This window comes from Pan paniscus, chromosome 2 (genome assembly GCF_029289425.2).
Source record: "Pan paniscus chromosome 2, NHGRI_mPanPan1-v2.0_pri, whole genome shotgun sequence".
In the NCBI taxonomy this organism is placed as follows: domain Eukaryota; kingdom Metazoa; phylum Chordata; class Mammalia; order Primates; family Hominidae; genus Pan; species Pan paniscus.
In genome coordinates, this window is record NC_085926.1 from 118,251,938 (window position 1) to 118,268,756 (window position 16,819).

Consider the following 16,819-nt stretch of genomic DNA (forward strand, 5'->3'; position numbering starts at 1 on the left):
ATGAGCATGGGATATTTTTTCATTTATTTGTGTTGTTTCTAACTTTTTTTCAGCAGTGTATTGTAGTTCTCCTTGCAGAGCTCTTTCACCTTTTTGGTTTGCTATATTCCTAGGTATTTCCTTTTCTTTGCAGCTGTCGTAAATGGGATCATGTTCTTGATTTGACTCTCAGCCTGGACGTTATTGGTGTTTGGAAATGCTACTGATTTTCGTACATTGATTTTGTATCCTGAAACCTTGCTAAAATCATTTTTCAATTCTAGTAACCTTTTGGAACAGTCTTTGGGGTGTTCTAAGTATAGAATTATATCGTCAGCAAAGGGAGATAGTTCAACTTCTTCTTTTCTTATTTGGATGCCTTTTATTTCTTTCTCTTGCCAGACTGTGCTGGCTGGGACTTCTAGCACTACCTTGAATAGCAGTGGTGAGAGTGGGCATTCTTGCCTTGTGCCAGTTCTCAAGGGGAATGGTTCCAGCTTTTGCCCATTCAGTATGATGTTAGCTGTAGGTTTATCAGGGATGGCCCTTGTTATTTTGAGGTATGTTCCTTCGATGCCTAGTTTGTTGAGAGTTTTTATCATGAAGAGATGTTAGATTTTATCAAAAGCTTTTTCTGTGTCTATTGAGATGACACAGATGATCATATGGTTTTTGCTTTTAATTCTGTTTATATGGTGACTCACTATGATTTGTGTATGTTGAACCAACCATGCATCCCAGGAATAATGCCTGCTTGATCATGGTGAATTAACTTTTTGATGTTCTGCTAAATTTGGTTTGCTAGTATTTTGTTGAGGATTTTTGTGTCTATGTTCATCAGGGATATTGGTCTGAACATAGACACAAAAATCATATCTCTTCATCATATCTCTGCCAGATTTGGGTATTAGGCTGATGCTGGCTTCATGGGATGAATTAGGGAGGAGTCCCTGCTCCTCTATTTTCTGTAAGTTTTAGTAGGATTGGTACTAGTTCTTCTTTGTATGTCTCATAGAATGTGGCTGTGAATCTATCTGGTCCAGGGCTTTTTATGGTTGGAAGGGTTTTTTTTGTTTGTTTGTTTGTTTTACTGATGCAATTTCAGAGTTTGATGTTGGTCTATTCAGGACTTCAATCTCTCTGATTCAATCTCAGGAGATTGTTTCCAGGAATTGATTGATTTCTTCTAGATTTTCTAATTTGTGTGCATAGAGTTGTTCATAGTTTTCTCCAAGGATCTTTTGTATTTCTGTAGGATCAGTTGTAATGTCATCTTTGTTATTTCTATTGTACTTATTTGGATCCTCTCTCTCTCTCTCACTGTCTCCTCCCGCTTTGTTAACCTAGCTAGCAGTCTATCAATCTTATTTATTTTTTCAAATAGCCTATTCTTGGTTTCACTGATCTTTCATATGGATTGTTGCATCTCAATTTCATTAAGTTTTTCTTTAATTTTAGTTATTTCTTTTCTTCTGCTAGAGTTGGGGTTGGTTTGTCCTTTTTTCATAGTTCCTTTAAATGCAAAGTTACATTGTTAATGTGAGATCTTTCCAGCTTCTTGATGAAGGCATTTATGGCTATAAACTTTCCTCTTAACATTGCTTTGGCTACATCCCAGAGGTCTTCATAAATTGTGTCCCTATTTTCATTAATTCCAAAGAATTTGCTACAGTAGCCAAAACAGGGTGCTACTGGTACAAAAACAGACACATAGACTAATGGAACATAATAGAAAATTCAGAAATAAGGCTGCACGCTTACAACCATCTGATCTTCAACATGGCTGACAAAAACAAGCAATGGAGAAAGGACTCCCTATTCAATAAATGGTGCTGGGATAACTGGTAGCCATATGCAGAAGAATGAAACTAGACCCTTACCTTTCACCATATACAAAAACTAACTAAAAATGGATTAAAGATTTAAACATAAGACCTCAAACTATGAAAATCATAGAAGAAAACCTAGGAAATACCCTTATCAACATTGGCCTTGGCAAAGAATTTATGGCCAAGTCCCTAGAAAGAACTGCAACAAAAACAAAAATTGACAAGTGGGACCTAATTAAACTAAAGATCTTCTGCACAGCAAGAGAAACCATCAAAAGAGTAAACAACCTACAGCATGGGAGAAAATATTCACAAACTATGCATCTGACAAAGGTCTAATATCCAGAATATATAAGAAACTTAAATCAACAGGCAAAAATCAAATAACTCCATTAAAAAGTGGGCAGAAGACATGAAAAGACACTTCTTAAAAGAAGGCATACAAGTGTGGCCAATAGACATGAAAACATGCTCAGCATCACTAATCATCAGAGAAATGCAAATAAAACCACAATAAGATACCATCTCACACCAGTAAGAATAGCTATTATTAAAAAGTCAAAAAACAACAGATGCTGGCAAGGCTGTGAAGAAAAGGGAACATTTATACATTGTTGGTGGGAATGTAAATTAGTACAACCACTGTGGAAAGCAGTTTGGAGATTTCTCAAAAAACTTAAATACAGAGCTACCTTCGACCCAGCAATCCCATTACTGGGTATATATTCAAAGAAATATAAATCATTCCACCATAAATACACATGCTTGCATATGTGCATCACAGCACTATTCACAATAGCAAAGATGTGGAATCAACCTAGGCACTCATCAACAGTGTACTGGATGAAGAAAATGTGCTACATAAACACCACAGGATAAAAAATAATGAAATCATGTCCTTTGCAGCAATGTGGATGCAGTTGGAGGCCTATCCTAAGTGAATTAATGCAGGAACAGAAAACAAAATACCACATGTTCTCACTTATAAGTGGGAGCTAAACACTGAGCACACATGGACATAAATGCAGGAAAGATAGATACTGCAGACTACTACAGGGGGAAGGGAGGGAGGGGGCATGGGTTGAAAAACTACCTATTGGGTACTGTGCTTATGCCTGGGTCCAATTTACCCATGAACAATCCTACACATGTATCCTCTTAATGTAAAATAAAAGCTGAAACTTTAAAAAAAGAAAAGGCACTCAATTAAGCATGCACCCTATTTACCTGTTCAGCCAAAACACTGATTAATGCAGCACTTGAGAGATTCCACCTCACACAGAAAATCAGGAATATTTTAGATAAGAGCCAAGAAAGACTTTATTGGTCTGAAGTACTGCCAGACCAATGACTTCAGGCCCTTACCACACCTTCAGCCTAGACCACACCTTTAGGACCTTGGCATTTCCCTAGTTAAGACATCCACTTCTGCCTTCCCTTTCAAGGTTTTCTCAATAACTCTTAGAAAATCAAGATGGAGAGCTGGCAGTGCTGACTGATGGTCTGACATTCCAGTGTAGGCAGATGGCAACATGAAGACCCAGAGCATACTTTCCTGGGTGTTTTCAGTCACTGAAACCCCATGCTACCCATGGCAGCAGAAGAGCAATTCCAACCAGCAAAGCCCTGGGGAGAATCATGAAGGTCCTCCCTTGCCCTTTCCTATCCTTGACCCAAGAAATCCCTTCTCACCATCAGAACTCCAGAGCTTTCTAGCTAATCTCCACATATGCAAAGCTCCTCACTGCAAGACTGAAGACTGACTTTCCCGGGACAATTGTTTCCACAGTTATTTCTTCCCAATGACAACATAAGGTATAGATGACTGACATGTTTAACACTCCTCCCTACTTCACTATTTTTATTATGGGTTAAAAAATCAACATCCTGAGGCATTTTTGAATAGGAATCTGCAACCCAAAGGAAGAAGACATATGGAAGGGGCCTGGCAGTTGTGTCCACAAGTCATCAGTCTGCATGACCTCAACCCCCCAAGTTGCCTCTCTGGTCACAGCCCGATGGCCTGTCAAAGCAGACCTGGGCTTTGTGGGGATGATTGGCCAGCCGCATCACTTAGCCCTCAGTTGCCTGGCAACCCATGTCTGAGGTATACTGGCCCAGATTCAGGTGATAAGGGGATACTTAGATCATTGCAACTCCCCCAGCTGAGGCAAAGTGGTCATGAAGAAGTCTAGGGAATGCTGTGGATTCAATCTGACTCAGAATATTCTGAGTGTTTGTGTGCTGGGGGCAGAAAGGTGCCTGGTGAGGCCTGTTTCTGGTCAGTCCCAGGAGTATACTGAGTATATCTGACCTCCTCTGGTTTACCTCTCTTAGAGTAGACCACGTAGAGTCTTCATAGTGTTCTGGACACAGCAGAATATTCTGGAAATGCCTTGGACATAAACATACCTCAAGGCCTTGCCTAGGGTGGATATACTTCCCAAGAACTCCTCAAAATGTAACCCAATCTCTGGCCAAAAGTTACACGGCCCTCCACCAAACAGACTGAAGTCCATCCTCCTGTGGGCTTCATAAGCTGGCCTTTAGCTCTCCTGCTTTATGTCTTGCTGCAACCCTGCCCTGACCCCCATCCACCCACCTTCTCTTCTTACTCACACCACACCGGCACTTTGGCCCTCACTCTATCATGCTATTCTGTCTCTCTGGAAAGGCCCTTCCACACCGCAGCTGCCAGTCAAAGAGGCACACCTCCTTCAGAACCTGACTCAAAGCCACTTCTTCCTTGAAGAGAAATGTTGACTCCTCTTGGAATAGCTCTCTGGCTCTACTTGGAAACCCTGCCTAGCCTCCACTTCTACTCTCATCCTCTCATAGCAGGTTGTGATAATTACAGCACTCAGCGCAGTTGTCTCATATGAACCTCGTCCACATGAGTGTCAAAGGAACTGTGCATTTTACAATGCTGATTCCCCCATTCTTCCACTTGGAATGACTGCATCCCAGCATTCCTCTCATTTTAACAAGTTCTTTTCACTCTCCTCTATGGATTCATACCTTTGTTGGTACTATATTAACAGGCCCCTCTTTACTCAAGCCATTTTTATCAGTACATGTAGTCTTTCTCTTGATCTAGACAGGATTAATGTCAATTTTTCTGTGTGCTCATTCTTCTCCATCCCTAGAAAGCAAGGTGCTCTGTGTGGTAGGGTTTAATAACACAGGGCCGTATCATCCATCACTGTCTGAGTTCTTCACAATTACGACATGCATCTCAGAAAAATGCCTTGAGAAGTCTAGATGGAAACCAATGCCCCATGGAAACACATGAATATTTTATCAGGCTCTGAACAAGACTCTTGCTCATGAATGTTTAAACCCCTCAGTAGCATAATGCTCAGAAGCTGATTAGAGTCAACTTGTGCTGGGATGGGGAAGCTGAGAGGAGGAGGGAAATACAACAGTGATGGCAGCAGGCATTCCACAGTGTCTCTTTCAAGGATTTAAAGCACTTAAGAGTGCACTGGAGGGCTCGCTAATTTGTTAGACACTCATTTTCCAAGTGCTTTCCCTCTAAAGTGGGAAGCAGGTCAGCTCCCAGCAGAGCTGTCTAGAGAGAGCACTGGCTGGGGTACATGCAAGCTGCTACATCAGTCACAGCCCCCATAACCTTGCCATACTTCTCTCTGCATTGGTGGCACAAGGAAGATTTTCATATAAAGTAGAGAAGACTCAAGATGAGGCAGACCCTTTATAGGTTCACAGCAGCTTTGTTCAAAATTGCCACAAACTGGCAACAACCAAGTATCTATCAACAAGAGAACAGATAAACACATGGTCAATATTCATACAATAAATACTACCTTGGAAAAAAAAGAAATGAACTACTGATACACACAATGGCACAGATGAATATCACAGACATTGTGTAGGGCAAAAAGAAGCCAAACACAAGAGTGCATACTGTGTAACTGCAGTTATATGAAATTCAGGAACCAGCAACACTAATCTATGATATTAGAAATCAGAACAAGGTTTGCTGCTTCTGTGGGGTGGAGGTGACTAGAAAGAGATGTGAGGAAAAGTTCTGTGACTGAAATATTTTATGTCTTGTTTGGGATGTGGGTTTGTCAAAACTGGCCCAGCTATTAGCATAGGATTCAGCTGAGAAGTGCTGTGAGGATAAAAGAGGCCACTGATCTCCAGGGTCATCATTTACCTATCAAATATTGATTAACTTGAATTATGAATTACCTCAAAGGACTTCTAGTATTTTACCAAGGGTTCTGCCACCCTTATGGGAGTCAATGCCTTATTTGTGTAATTTAATTACCTAATTAATCCAACAGTTATTTATTAATTGCTCATAATATATCAAATAGGAACACAGCCATAAATAAGACAAAAAAATTCCTTGTCTTGATGGAGTTTAGAGTGGGGAACATGCCCAATTAACAAGGAAACACATATACTATATAGTGTCAGGGAGTGCTAAGTGCCATGAAGAAGGATAAAGCAGGGTCAGAAGACAGGGAGTGACCACAGGCTGTTTTAGATCAGGTGGCCATCATTCTGGAGAGTATGAAAAGAAACTGGAATGAGCTGAGAAAAGAAGCAGTGGCAGTGTCTGAAGGAAGAGTGTTCAGGCAGAGGGAAGAGCAAGGACGATGGTAAGCAAGAGGACGGCCATAGAATATGAGGGCACCAGACCAAATCACAAGCCCTGGTGGAGAGTTGAATGTTATTCACAGTGTGAGGGGAAGCCATTGGAGGGTGTTAAGCAGGAGAGTAATATCATCCAACTGACTGACATTTTAAGAATGGGAAAAAGAAGGCAGTTAAGGGGTCTGCTCAAGATTCTTATGGGAAAGTCAGAAGAATAAGATCCATATTTTTTTCTTAAAATGTTAATATCCTTCACACATCTATATTTGAAACACCTTCTGATTCAAGCTCTGTCCAGTACCAGATCACATACGTCTGGATTCTAAACACTGATTTTTATTAACAAGTTTGTTTTAAGATAATAAGTTTATAAAATGAGAGGTAGAAAACATCTCTGTATGTCTAAAATTTTTCATAATAAAGTACTGGAGAAAAAAGGTGAGATAGTGATTTGCATCCTTTATCAGGCAAAATTCATCAGCAACTAAACATGAATGTTCTGATTCTCAAGACCTTTGCAAAACAAAGGCTCTGATTTTTTTTTCAACTAAATGTAGAACATTCCTTTCAACCCCCAAATCCACCTTTGCAGCCCAAGTCAGTCCACGTTGCACTGTTTCTGCAGCATGTCAGAGCCTCTGGCTTCTTTCCTCTCTCCCCCTTCCCCCAATTAATCTCTGAAACCTAAATAAGAATGGAATAAAATGCAAATTCAGGGAGAAGGATGCAGTTTTCAGAGAAGGCCTCATCCTCCTCCTACCCTATATGGAAATTCCCTTATGGTTAAACAACAAAAATGGAAATATTAAAACTCTCAGCTGAAAACAAACACTTAAGCACCTATTCTCCTTTCCAGAGAATCTGTTTCCCTCAATCATTATTTTTCCACTCTTTTGAGAGCCTTCTAGGATGGAAGTTGTTTCATCTCACCCATCTTGGGTCTCTCCTAGGTCTCATTTCTGCCTTCACCAGGCTTGAAGTTCTATATCCCCAGGCTATCAGAACTTTGACTCTGACCAGGCTCAATTCTAGACTTTACTGGGGAATGGGGAGAAGCTAAAAGCTGGGGGTGGAAGAGAAGGGGAAACAGAGGGAACATTCCAGAGACAGTAGTGTCCCTGAAGGGGAATTAGGCTGGCAAAATGGGGACCAGAAAGCCACCTCTGTTCCTCACAAGGGACACCTAACTCAAGCACAGCCTGCTAAAGCACTTTATTCTCCAGACTCAAATTGCCTTAACCTGTAAGCAAACGCTTCCTCAGCCATTTATCCGCAAGCGCATTTGCCCCACCTGCAGCAACGAAAGAAGCACTGTTTTTGCAAGCCGGGCTGCTACCCAGACTGCGAGGAGACATTCTGTGCAGAATTCAGCCACTGGTGGAGAAAAAGAAGTTTTTCTTTGCAGGCCTTGCTGCCTAATACAACTATATCAACAATTTCTCCCGCTGTGTAACCCCCATCTGAAAATCTTTCCCTTTTATCTAGGATGCAAAAATGTAATGTTATCCTCCATATTCTGGTTTAAAGAACTACACCAGGAAAGACATTTTATGATAGGGTAGGACATCATTTACGTCTAATTCAAGCATGCATGTACCTAGAAAACTAACAAAGGGGTAAGTTATGCCATGCCATGACTTCTCTTCCCAGATTTCTATCCTGAAATCTTAACAAAATTCGATTTTAAAAACCTCAAGGTTTGTATTCTTCACGAGTACATGGATACCTTGAGTTCTACCTAGAGGCCTCTAGTTTCTGACAGAGCTAACTTGGAAAGGGCTGCTTGCCAGGGTACAAGGATGTTGCAGGTTCCAGGTGACTCCCTCATGCCCAGAAGCAAGGCAGTTCAACAGACGCAGTGCAATACAGTTGTCCCTTTTCAGGACTTTGCAATCTCCATGGCGGAGCCCATCGTGCCCGCCACTCTACACCCTGGGGGTGAACATTCCCTGCAAAGCAGCTTCGGCGTGAGGAGACTCTGGAAAGTCTACAGGCGGTGGGAAACTATTTCGGGATCTCTCATTTTCAGCACAGCCGGTCGCTTATTCAGCAGAAAACCCACGGCCCCATCTTCACACCAAATTACAGTACTCTCCCGTCTCTTCCACTGAAATTGCCACTCGCATCCCTGATGCGTGACCCCTGCTCACCTCAAGTTCCTATGAGAGTTTCTTTACCGGTTCCAAACAAACTGCCCAGATTCTGGAAAGGCGAGAAAGCCCCTCCCCCTTTCCACTTTCACTTAATAATTAAGTGTTTGAAGTTTTGTGGATCCTTAAGGTCGCTGTGCTCACCTCATCAGCGTCGGACCGCCGAGAAGCGCCAAGCCCGCTGCTATGTGCAGGACGCCCACGGTCCCCCGGCGTCTCGCGCGTTCGCGGGGCTGGAAGGGGCGGGAAGGGGCGGGCCGGGGCAGAGACAGGGGCCCGCGCCCATCGCCGCGCCGGGAGCCTGGCGTGGAGGCGGCGGGACGGCGGCGCAGGCCTCTGAGGTGTGCGCGGGGCGCCGGGCGCCTCTGGCCCGGGCACTGGCTGAGCCACGCCTGCCCGCCCCTCCCTGGCGCCGCCCGCGTGGCGCGCCTCGACCCTGCTCTCCCGCGAGGGCCGGGAGGGCTCCGGGACTTTGCAGACTCCACGCGCCTCACGGCTCCTCCAGCTCCTCCGATCTTTCTCCTTGCTTCGCCACCGAGTCCCCTGGGGCGGCCCCGCCTCCGGCTGTCTCCTCAGAGACCTTCCCTGGGGGGCGCCTTCCCCTCAGCGCCCCTTCCCGGGCCTCGAGCCAGCGGCTGCCGCAGGAGCTGGCCCCGGGGCGAGGAGCTTCAGATTCAGGTCCCTAGCCGGCCTCGGTAAGGAGACTGGAAGGATTCTCCGCGAATGCTCATTTTTATTTCTGGAGTGGGGTCGGAGTTACCAATTAGTTTTCTTATTTTATACTCTGGAGTTGCCAAATTCTTTACGTTGAGTTTTTGCTTATTTTATAATCAGAAAGACAAGTACGTTTCTTTTTCCAAGAATGCTTACAGGAGGCCACAAACAAGATGTTCGCACCCAGCCCACTGTCTTCCGCTTAAAAATATGTGTGAGATGTTGTGTTTAAGACACCCTCAAGGAGAAACATAGAGGGGAGACCTGGAAATGGTCTTGGGAATCCACTTAGACTTTCCATATTATATTTGTTTCATTTATTTTAAAATCTCAGACCTATTTATGTGCATTAGGACATTCCACATTTTTACAACTGCGCAGAGGAAATCTTTGGTTGTAGAGGACGGGAAGAGAGAGGCCAGGTCCGCAGACCCCACTGTGACAAGACAGTGGCTACATTCTTAACTGTTTTACACATTGTGATACCCAAAGACTTCTTTTCACAGGATTCTACTGAGGGGGAAAACAAGAGGAAGAAAGAAAGATAGACAAGGTTTTCCTCAAGGCAGTAAGCAAAAAGCTGGTTTCTCAGAAGAAAGAATTATGTCTGAGATTTTACCCAGGACTCTCCAGATCTCTCATTCTACACAGAAGGACCCTTTCATTTGGAACGTGCAGAAACTGAGGAGGACCATCTCTCTCCTCCATGGGGGCTGCCTGAGTTAAAAAGGCCTGGGTCCATCTTTTTTCCGTAGGAGAGCTGACTTCAGAGTCTAGAGCCAAATCTTCACTTCTGTGGCTCTAGATTGAGGATTTGCCCTTCTGATCTCTGTGGGGCTTTTTTTTTTTTTTTTTTTTTTTTTAACCTGGGAATTCCCCTGGGCTCTTCGGCTGTTATTCTCATCAACCCCTCTCTGTATTCTGCAAGACATTGAAATCTTTCTCCCAGCTTGGCCCCCACCTCCAATCCCAGTATTCTCTTTTCTCAGATTGGAGTATTTCCTACCCCTCAGTTGCCAGGCACTGAAGGTTTTCATCTTCCAGGCCTGCCATGTTTACCTCTGAGATGTTTCTGGCAACTGTCCACTTCTCTGCATTCTCACACTGCTGCTCTTGATAAGCTTCGATTATCTGGGGCTGAATTGTTTCAATAATTTCCTAACTGATTTTCTTGCCTCCTATCTGTCCCCACTACCAACATAGACTTAAGAATGTCACTCCCTTGACAAAACAAGCCAACATCCTCTATCCTCTGTCCCACTCCCAAACCTGCAGTAACTTTCCTGTGCAATTGTAATACAGTGTAAACTTTCATAAGGATGGGGAGTGGCCAAGATGGCTGACCAGAAGCAGGTAATGTACGTGGCTCTCACGGAGAGGAACAGAAGGGACGAGTAGATACAACACCTTCAACTGAAACATCCGGGTACTCGCATTGGGATTAATCAAGGAAACAACCTGACCCACAGAGAACAAGGAAAAGCAAGACAGGACAACAGCCCACCTGGGAGCAACAGGGAACCAGGGGATCTTCCCCTGCCCAGGGAAGTGGTAAGTGAATGAGCGATCCCGGAAACCATGCTTCTCCCACAGATCTTTGCAACCCTCCTGTCAGGAGATCTCCTTGTGAATCCACTCCACTAGCAGCAGGGCCTTCAGTCTTCAGTCTGGCAGACAGGGCTACATGGAGTCTCAGCAAAGCAGCCACTCAGGCATGCGTGGAGACCCTGGAGCCTTAGATACTTGGGCGTTCTGGCAAAAGTAGCTGCATCTCCCACAAAGAGGGAGTTTAGACTCCCATTCATACCCCTAGGAAAGAGGCTGAATCCAGAGGGCTGAGCAGCAACAGCCCGCAGGGCCCACTTCCACAACACCTCACACAAGACAGGACCCACTGGCTTGGAATTCCACCCAGCTACCAGTAGCAACATAGCACCTGCCTAAGTAGGAGCTCCCAGGGGAGGGGTAGGCCAACATCTTTGCTGTTCAGGAGCTTTAGCTGTTCCAGCCTTCAGGGTTTGGAGAGTCTGAGATGACCTGGGGCGGTAAGGATGCCCCAGCACAGCACAGCTGCTCTACCAAAATGTGGCCAGACTGCTGCTTTAAGTGGGTGCCCAATCCCATTCCTACTCACTGGGTGTGACCTCCCAACCAGGGCCTCCAGCCACCCTGCCTGAGCTCTTCAGCTGTGACAGAGATCTGAATTCCCCCTGGGATGGCACTCTTAGAGGGAGGGATGGGCTGCCATCTTTGCTGTTTGGCTGACTTAGCTCTTCCAGCCTTTGGGTTGTGGAGTGTCTGAAGTGACCAGGAGCTGAAGTGGACCCCCAGCACAGCACAGCTGCTATACAGAAATGTGGCCAGACTGCTTTTTTAAGTGTGCCCCATCCTGTTCCTCTTCATTAGGTGGGACCTCCCAACCAGGGTCTTCAGCCACTTCCTACAGGTGCCTTTGGGCCAGCAACAGGTCCATACCTCCCTGGGACAAAGCTCCCAGGGGGAGGGACAGGCTGCCATCTTTGCTGTATCACAACCTTCACTGGTGACACCTCCAGGTTCTGGAAAATCTGAGATGACTAGGGACTGGAGTAGGCCCTAAGCATACCAGAGCAGCCCTGTAGAAAAGTGGCCAGACTGTTTCGTGGGTGCCCATTCCCATATCTCCTCACTGGCAGGTCCTCCAGGCCTCGGCCTCCAGCCACTCCCCACCAGAGCTATCCAGCCAATACCAACTCAGCAACTTCCAGGACAGTGCCTCCAGGGGCAATTGAAAGCATCTTAGCCACTGCCTCTGCTGTGGAACTCCCCTTGCCATCCTTGGACTAAAGAAGGAGCAAAGACCCTAAGTGCCTTTTCCATACCAACAAGCTGCAGTAGACCCAAGGAAAGGAGGCCAGTCCATCTCCCATGTGTTCCACACTGCTCACCAGACAGGCAACCCCTGGCTTGGGTCCAAAGCACGAATCCTCCATCTTGGGCTGATTGCACTGAGCAATTGGTAACCTGCATTTTTCTGGGGGTAGAGCCCCCAGGAGTCAAGCAAACGACTCTCGGCCACAACACCTACTAAGATGAGCCTCTGCTACTTCTAAGCTGGGGAAGGAACATAAACACTGAGATCACTCCAGAGCTGCAGTGGGCAGTCCAGGGGTGCTAAGTCCTGAACTACAGCCAGCACTCAAGGGGGAGAGGAACCCACACTTTCGGAGCACTGAGAGGGAACACAGCTGCAACTGTGAAGAAACATACAGGAGCAGGAGTCTACCAATTGACCAATAAGCCTAAGTGTCACCTGCAGGATCACACCCCAAAGCTTCAACACGAAAAATATTTCACTAACATACACACCTCTGAAACCAGAGACAAGAAGTCAGCTTCAAATAAAGACCCTATAGAAAGCCTCAGCACAGTGAAAACATCCAAAAAAGAAGTCTATTGACTGTAGTCAATCTACGTTGCAGTCAAATGAACACCCACACACAGAGATGAGAAAGAACCAATGCAAGAACTCCAGTTACTCAAATGGCCAGAGTATCATACGTCCTCCAAACGATCACACCAGTTCTCCAGCAAGAGTTCTTAACCAGGCTGAACTGGCTGGAATAACAGAAATAGAATTCAAAATATGGATAGGAACAAAGAGATCATCAAGATTCAGGAAGATGGCAAAACCCAATCCAAGGAAAATAAGAATTACAATAAAGTAATACAGGTGCTGAAGGATGAAATAGCCAGTATGAAAAAGAACCTAATGGGTCTGACAGAGCTGAATAACACAATACAAGAATTTCACAATGTGGGCCAGGTGCAGTGGCTCACGCCTGTAATCCCATCATTTTGGGAGGCTGAGGTGGGCAGATCACCTGAGGTCAGGAGTTCGAGACCAGACTGGCTAATATGGTGAAACCCCATCCCTACTAAAAATACAAAAATTAACCAGGTGTGGTGAGAGGTGACAGCATGCTGGCAACCCTCACAGCCCTCACTTGCTCTCGGAGCCTCCTCGGCCTTGGTTCCCACTCTGGCTGTGCTTGAGGAGCCCTTCAGCCTGCCGCTGCACTGTGGGAGCCCCTTTCTGGACTGGCCAAGGCCAGAGCCAGCTCCTTCAGCTTGCGGGGAGGTGTGGAGGGAGAGGCACAGGCGGGAAATGGGGCTGGCCCCCGTGGCGCTTGCATGCCAGCACAAGTTCCAGGTGGGCATGGGCGCTGCAGCCCCGCACTCAGAGCAGCCAGCTGGCCGGCCCCACTGGCCCCAGGCAGTGAGGGGCTCAGCACCTGGACCAGCAGCTGCTGTGCTCAATTTCTCACCAGGCCTTAGCTGCCCCACCACAGGGCAGGGCTCAGGACCTGCAGCCTGCCATGCCTGAGCCTTCCCCCCCGCCCACCCCTGCCGTGGGCTGCTCAGTGAGCGCCACCCCCTGCTCCACGACACCCAGTCCCATTGACCACCCAAGGGCTGAGGAGTGCGGGCACACAGCACAGGACTGGCAGGCAGCTCCACCTGTGGCCCCGGTGTGGGATCCACTGGGTGAAGCCAGCTGGGCTCCTGAGTCTGGTGGGGTCTTGGAGAATCTTTATGTCTAGCTAAGGGATTGTAAATACACCAATCAGCACTCTGTATCTAGCTCAAGGTTTGTAAACACACCAATCAGCACCCTGTGTCTAGCTCAGGGTTTGTGGATACACCAGTCGGCACTCTGTATCTAGCTAATCTGGTGGGGACTTGGAGAATCTTTATGTCTAGCTAAGGGATTGTGAATGCACCAATCGGCATTCTGTATCTAGCGCAAGGTTTGTAAATGCACCAATCAGCACTCTGTGTCTAGCTCAGCGTTTGTAAATACACCAATAGACACTCTGTATCTAGCTGACCTAGTGGGGACATGGAGAACTTTTGTGTCTAGCTCAGGGATTGTAAATGCACCAATCAGCACCCTGTCAAAACGGACCAATCAGCTGTCTGTAAAACAGACCAATCAGCAGGATGTGGGTGGGGCCAGATAAGGGAATAAAAGCAGGCTGCCCGAGCCAGCAGTGGCAATCCACTCGGGTCCCCTTCCACACTGTGGAAGCTTTGTTATTTCGCTCATTGCAATAAATCTTGCTGGTGCTCACTCTTAGGGTCCACGCTGCCTTTATGAGCTGTAACATTCACGGCAAAGGTCTGCAGCTTCACTCCTGAAGCCATCGAGACCACGAACCCACTGGGAGGAACAAACAACTCCAGACACACCACCTTAAGAGCTGTAACACTCACCGCGAAGGTCTGCAGCTTCACTACTGAGCCAGCGAGACCACGAACCCACCAGAAGGAAGAAACTCCAAACACATCCGAACATCAGAAGGAACAAACTCCAGACATGCCGCCTTTAAGAACTGTAACACTCACTGCGAGGGTCTGCGGCTTCATTCTTGAAGTCAGTGAGACCAAGAACCCACCAATTCCAGACACAGTGGCAGGTGCCTGTAGTCCTAGCTACTATGCTGAGACAGGAGAATCACTTGAACCCGGGAGGTAGAGGTTGCAGTGAGCCATTGCACTTCAGCCTGGGTGACAGAGAAAGACTCCGTCTCAAAACAAAAAAACAAACAAACAAAAAATAGGCTGGGTGTGGTGGTTCGTGCCTGTAATCCCAGCACTTTGGGAGGCTGAGGTGGGTGGATCACCTGAGGTCAGGAGTTGGATACCAGCCTGGACAACATGGTGAAACCCTATCTCTACTAAAAATACAAAAATTAGCTAAAACTTTAGCTGGGCTTGGTGGTGCACACCTGTAATCCCAGCTGTATGGGAGGCTGAGGCAGGAGAATCGCTTGAATCCAGGAGGTGGAGGTTGCAGTGAGTCAATATTGCACCATTGCACTCCAGCCTGGGTGACAGAATAGGACTCCATCTCAAAACAAAACAAAAACAACAACAACAAAGAATTTCACAACGCAATTACAAATATTAACAGCAGAATAAACCAAGCTGAGGAAAGAATCTCAGAACCTGAAGACTGGTTCTCTGAAATAAGACAGTCAGACAAAAATCAAGAAAAAAAGAATAAAAAGGAATTAACAAAACCTCTGAGAAGTATGGGATTATGTAGAGTCCAAATCTATGAATCATTGGCCTACTTGAAAGGGAGGGGGAGAAAGCAAACAACTTGGAAAATATGTTTCAAGATATCGTCCATGAAAACTTGCCCAACCTTTGCTAGAGAGGCCAACAGTCAAATTCAGGAAATACAGAGAACTTCTGCAAGATTCTACACAAGAAGAACATCCTCAAGACATGTAATCATCAGATTTTCCAAGGTTGAAATGAAAGAATGTTAAAGGCAGCTAGAGAGAAAGGGCAGTTTATCTACAAAGGGATCCCAATCAGGCTAACAGTGGGCCTTTCAGCTGAAGCCCTATAAGCCAGAAGAAATTAGGGGGTCTATATTCAACAATTTTTTTTTTTTTTTGAGATGGAGTATCGCTGTGTCGCCCAGGCTGGAGTGCAGTGGTGCAATCCCAGCTCACTGCAACCTCTGCCTCCCAGATTCAAGTGATGTGCCTGCCTCAGCCTCCCAAATAGCTGGGATTACAGACAGCTGCCACCATGCCCAGCTAATTTTTGTATTTTTAGTAGAGATGGGGTTTCAGCATGTTTGACAGGCTGGGATATTTAACATCCTTAAAGAAAAAACTTCCATCAAGAATTTCATATCCAGCCAAACTAAGCTTCCTAAGTGAAGGAGAAATAAGATCCTTTTTAGCTAAGCAAATGTTGAGGGACTTCATTACCACTAGGCTTGCATTACAAGAGATCTTGAAAGGAGCACTAAATATAGAAAGGAAAAACCACTACCAGCTTATACAAAAACACACTTACACAGACCAGGGTCACTGTAGAGCAACCACACACACAAGCCAACATAGTAACCAGCTAACAGCACAATGACAGGATCAAATCCACACATGTCAATACTAACCTTGAATATAAACTTAAATGCCCCACTTAAAAATGCACAGAGTGGCAAGCTGGATAAGAAAGCAAAACCCAATGGTCTGCTGTCTTCAAGAGATCCATCTCATATGTAATGACACTCATGGGCTCATAATAAACGGATGGAGAAAAATCTACCAAACAAATGGAAAACAGAAATCAGCAGGGGTTGTAATCCTAATTTCAGACAAAACAAATTTCAAACCAACAGAGATTTAAAAAGACAAGGAAGAGCATTCCATAATGGTAAAGGGTTCAATTCAACAAGAAAACCTAACTATCCTAAATATATATGCACCCAACACAGGAGCCCCCAGATTCATAAAGCAAGCTCGTAAAGACCTACAAAGAGATACACTGTCACACAGTAATAGTGGGAGACTTCAACACCCCACTGACAGTATTAGATCATTGAGGCAGAAAATTAACAAAGATATTCACGACCTAAACTCAGCATTGGACCAAATGGATCTGATAGATCTTTACAGAAGTCTCCACCCCAAAACAACAGAACATACATTCTTCTCATTGCCACATGGCACATAC

At 45.5% G+C, this 16,819-nt stretch overlaps 1 protein-coding gene across 3 annotated transcripts in view; it reads right to left on the bottom strand.

Annotated features, from left to right (window-relative positions):
- GPR156 (G protein-coupled receptor 156) overlaps positions 1 to 9,297 on the bottom strand; it is a 132,984-nt gene extending 123,687 nt beyond the window's left edge. For all 3 annotated transcript variants that reach the window (XR_008624849.1, XM_055110335.2, XM_003825161.5), the window contains exon 1: positions 8,729 to 9,297. The gene's annotated coding sequence lies outside the window, so the exon portion shown is untranslated. The remainder of the gene's footprint in view (positions 1 to 8,728) is intronic.
- Between the last annotated feature and the right edge of the window lie 7,522 nt (positions 9,298 to 16,819).